Source organism: Penaeus chinensis, chromosome 9, assembly GCF_019202785.1.
Source record: "Penaeus chinensis breed Huanghai No. 1 chromosome 9, ASM1920278v2, whole genome shotgun sequence".
Taxonomy (NCBI): domain Eukaryota; kingdom Metazoa; phylum Arthropoda; class Malacostraca; order Decapoda; family Penaeidae; genus Penaeus; species Penaeus chinensis.
This window is the reverse complement of record NC_061827.1, coordinates 34709484-34714483: the sequence shown is the minus strand read 5'-3', so window position 1 is coordinate 34714483 and position 5000 is coordinate 34709484. Positions and strand designations below refer to the sequence as shown.

General features: G+C 43.5%; 1 protein-coding gene across 2 annotated transcripts in view; it reads left to right on the top strand.

Moving 5' to 3' along the window:
* LOC125028571 (E3 ubiquitin-protein ligase HECTD1-like) overlaps window positions 1-5000 on the top strand; it is a 171030-nt gene that overhangs the window by 234 nt on the left and 165796 nt on the right. For both annotated transcript variants that reach the window (XM_047617982.1, XM_047617983.1), the window contains exon 2: window positions 4572-4632. The gene's annotated coding sequence lies outside the window, so the exon portion shown is untranslated. The remainder of the gene's footprint in view (window positions 1-4571; window positions 4633-5000) is intronic.

Here is a 5000-nt window from a genome sequence, read left to right as displayed (position 1 = left end):
TGTGGTCGGAGGAGGAGGTGGAAGGCGAATTATCTTCTTCCCTTTTTTTGTATCGTTTTCGCGTTTTCTCGCTTCCCCCGTTTCCCTTGTGGTCGCATTTTGTTTAACGACACTTTGGAGTGTGTGATGAGAATGATTTAAAGCGAGAGAACTGCGGATGAAGCGAGATATGAGAGGCGATGTTGTGATTCCGAGTGGAGGAGGAAGTGTATTTTCTCGTTTTTTTTTTTTTTTTTTTTTTTTTTTTAATATAGATTGTCCATTTTCCTTCTTCTTCCTTAGTTACTCTTCCATCCTCACCCCCCCCCCTCATAAATTCCAAAATACCGGTGTGGACAACTAATGCGTCTCCAGTGATCAAACTATCCCGCTGCCTTTTAAATGAGACTGAAGTTGCAAGAAATAGCCATGTCGATGCGGCTTTTCCCCCCTGTGGCCTGGTGGTGTGTGTTGCACGATTGCACGGGGTTATGCAATTGTATTCGTCTGTTCATTGAATTATTTTGGGTGTGGGCCGTGTGTGTGTGAATTATTGAATGCGAGTGGTTTTTAAATGGCTGTGTGGTTTAATTATTGATGGCAGTAATTGCGTGAGTGTGTGTGTTTTAAGAGCTCTTGTTAATGTAATGGTTAGCATTTGTGCATATATTTTTTTTTTCTTCTAATTGGAAATGTTATTTTATATCATTCTAACCAGCAAGTCCTGAAATGAAACCCAGATTTCATGTATTTCACATGATGGAATGTACTTCCATGGTGCAATAATAACCATTTTGAGAGAAGCAATGAAATTTAGTGTTTTTGTCTGAAAAAAAAGTACACACGGCCTACATGTTCAACAAGCATTATTATATCTTCTTATGCTTTTGATAACAACAAATAAATTATGCTGTGTACTCCTGGGGGGGGGGGGCAAAGTAGAACATTGCTTGTGGTTTTGTAAACAGCATGTGACTCTCGTACCAGATGGCTGTGGGCCCGGTGGTACCTTTTTAGAGCCAAAAATTCCTGGGTGTTGTCGATGGTATGCTTAGTCCCTGTATGTCAAGGTTTTGTAGCCACACTTCGCCTGTGTGTGGAGCGTTAATTGACTCGCTAGTTAGAGGAGTTTTGGGCTTATTGAAAGGAGCATGGGCTAGATTTCATGTGTTCTAAGAAAGGTTACTGTTTATTTTCTGATTTCTTGCTCACGGAGTTATTTTGACAGATTTTTAATTAAATTTTGCTGGACCAGATTACATCATAAAGTATTTAAAAAGGGTTTATCTTACCCCAGAACCCCAAATGATATCCGGTACTTGTTGATAGATAATTACATATGGCATCTTAATGAATAAAATGGCACTCAAATTGACATTATGTTGATTCATGATCCATGGTTTCAGATTCTGATTATCTAAGGGAGTATTGACACACTTAAACTGAAATACAGACAACTATGAAGATATGGCAACCTGTTTATTTATTTATTTATTTATTTATTCATTCATTTTTTTATTATCATTATTTTTTTTATTCATTCCCATGTAGTCATGAGTCATGATGATGATGCCTTTACATGGTGGAAAGTTTGTCATGTTGTTCATGAGTATATACATTAGTATTAGATTATTTTTGCACCCTTTTCAAGCCAACCCTATGGAACCAGATGCATTATTAGTATCGAACTAATAGATTTTACTGAGGAATCAAACTTTTCATTTGTGATGAAGTACATGGTAGAGCCAGCAGCCTTTGGAAACTTAACTTGCGCTTCTGTTTGGACATGAAGAGTCGCAGATTGTTTTTAGTGAGTGTGAGTGTGTGAGTGTGTGAGTGTGTGAGTGTGTGAGTGTGTGAGTGTGAGTGTGAGTGTGAGTGTGAGTGTGAGTGTGAGTGTGAGTGAGTGTGTGTGTGTGTGTGTGTGTGTGTGTGTGTGTGTGTGTGTGTGAAAGAGAAAAAGAGAGAAATAGAAAGAAAGAAAGAGAGAGAAAGAAAGAAAGAAAGAGAGAGAGAGAAAGAAAGAAAGAAAGAAAGAAAGAGAGAGAAAGAAAGAAAGAAAGAAAGAAAGAAAGAAAGAAAGAAAGAAAGAGAGAGAGAGAGAGAGAGAGAGAGAGAGAGAGAGAGAGAGAGAGAGAGAGAGAGAGAGAGAGAGAGAGAGAGAGAAAGAAAGAAAGAAAGAAAGAAAGAAAGAAAGAGAGAAAGAAAGAGAGAAAGAAAGAAAGAAAGAAAGAAAGAAAGAAAGAGCGAAAATGAGAGACTTACATACATACATCCATGCAAAACTATTGTTTGAATGTTCCTCTAGCATTTTGATGTTGTATATGGGAGATTATTGTATAATGAAAAAAATAAGTTGTATATCAATAAAGATTTATGGAAAGAAGATGGCTTTTGAGGTCTGACATTGCTGCTTCTGATATTTTAGTCAGAATCTGCTGCTATTCTAATCTATTATACTTTTGAAAAATTCCCCCTTTAGTCTTAAAAGCCTAACCCCTACTGGGCTATAAAGAGCTTGTTTGGCGTTCCTCTCGCGTGCTTAGTTAACGGCCATCACATTGAGTTAGCGATTTCATTCATAACTGGGTTGATAAGACCGATTATTCATGTAGAATGGGTCACTTTGTCTGTCTAGAGACCCTTCTATTGTTGTTTTCCATTGTGGTTTGAAATCCTGGAAATCCTGTAAATTATATGTCTCACGCTTCCTGTACCAGAAGTCAATTTTTTCTTCTCTTTTATCCGGTCGCCGCAAAAAGACGTACGGTTCTCGGATGCATGCGCTTAAGTGGGTTGGTTCGGTGGGATTTGTCGTTTGTCCCATTTTTTGTGTTTCTTTTGTTGCTTTTTTTTGAGATATGAACGTTGTTCGATATAGGTGAAAGGCTAGTTTCAGCCCTAACGCATGTACCAGGAAGGGGACGGTGCGAAAGTTACAGCCGTGGGTATGAATTTTGGCCTTCTGTGGTCTTTCTTGATGGTGGATTTGGGCCGAGGAAGGGAGGGAGGGGGGGAGAGGAAGGGGAAGGGGGCAGAGCTTTTGGTAGGCTTCCTGTTGCAACTAAGCTTACGGGTGTAAGTGTGTGCTGTAAGGCCTACGACTGTGGGATGTTTACATAAAGTGTGAGTAAGAGTAATGGCAATATAACGATCCTTTACAATAACACAAATGAAAGATAGATGTGTTAAGAGAGAGAGAGAGAGAGAGAGAGAGAGAGAGAGAGAGAGAGAGAGAGAGAGAGAGAGAGAGAGAGAGAGAGAGAGAGAGAGAGAGAGAGAGAGAGAGATCCGTTCTCTGCAGTGGTTTTCCACGAAGCTCTCTATCTCCTATTGACAGGTGATCGCGTCGCCGCTGCTTGTACTTTTTTCACGAGCCACTCTGCCTTCGATCTCTCGGGCTGTAATAGAAGTGAAGGAAATGACGAAAGTATATTCAGCAATAAAGAACAGGTGGATTGAATAATATTGAATCTACTAAAAAATCAGGTCATGTGATGATTTAACATTTAAAGGAATTATATGTCAGGTAATGCAGGCAATGCGTTTGTTTTGTTTTGTGTGTGTGTGTGTGTGTGTGTGTGTGTGTGTGTGTGTGTGTGTGTGTGTGTGTGTGTGTGTGTGTGTGTGTGTGTGTGTGTGCGCGTGCGCGTGTGTGTGCGGGGTGAGCGTGCGTGCGTGCGTTCGTGCGATTAGAGAAGTTGTAGCCATGTTCCGCCTGTTAGCGAGTAGTGTTGTAGGATCTCCTCGCGTGTTTAGGACGTGTGGTGTAATGGGTGTGAACGGGGTGGGGAGGGGGGGAGTGGTGTAATACATGTCTGGCGCGAGGCAGAAGTCCCCTTGCAACCCCTTCGCAGCCATAGTGGTGGCAACATCGTCTCCCTTCGGCTGGCTCTGTATCTCGGTCTGTTACTGGGGGGGGGGGTATGTGGGGCGATGATCCTTTGTTTCCCGAGATCATTTGCATTCCAGTAATGTGTGTGTGTGTGTGTGTGTGTGTGTGTGTGTGTGTGTGTGTGTGTGTGTGTGTGTATGTATGTATGTATGTATGTATGTATGTATGTATGTATGTATGTATGTATAAGTATGGCATGTGTAGGAAATGTGCTGTTCTGCGAGCGGCAGGTTTGGTAATCCAGATCTAACAAGGCTGTAGCATCTCGGGGATCTTATATTCGGTGTCATGAATCGCAGGACGTTTTTTTCTGGCTTCTCTCACCCTCTGTCTTGTTTGTACGTAGCCTAAGAACAGACAAGACTTCTGTTATTGGCGTTCCCTCCTCCGCTGGCGCCGGCGTTCAGTAGATCAGTGGAACATTGGGCATACGAGGAAGGTGGGTATGCGCGTGGGGGGAGGGGTAAGAGAGGAGGGGGGAGGGAAGGGGGCGCATTCCCCGGAGGTCAGTAGGCTACGAGTGTAGGCCAGTGTCAGAGGCGCGAGGTGTGCCAGAAGCAGCCGGGGGCGTCCGGCAATGCCGTGGCACCGTCAGAGCGCGGAGTGCCGTGTCGGAGGGAAGCGCAGCAAATGGGGGACCTTTTCCCTCGGTTGAAACTCCTTCTAAAGTATTCCTCTTTCTCCCTTTCTTTCGCAGAGAGAAGTGAAGCGTAGTGCTAAGTCCGGCTACAATCTACATCGGCTGATACGTCGCCAAGGTGAGAAGCCATTTTACTTTTATTTTTCACTCAACAGTTTTCGACAAATCATCCTCATTTGACCGACAGTCTCTCTCGCATTTTTTCTTCCTTCCCTGTCATCACATCACTCTTCTTTGGCCCCCTGCAATGGCTCTCTCTTCGCCATCCCTTTATCCGCGCGATTTCGACCACGGAGCAGGTTGACACGTGCCCAGGCGGAACACGTGGCCGGGTTTGACAAGCAGACCAGGAGGCAGATAGAAGAGGCAGCGGACGGCACTGCGCCTGCCAGCCAAACCAACACGTGGCACGAGCCGCGGTGCCATTCTTTGTCGCGAGCAACCCGCGGCAAGGCTTAAAGAAAACGTGGAATGGGCGAGGCACTG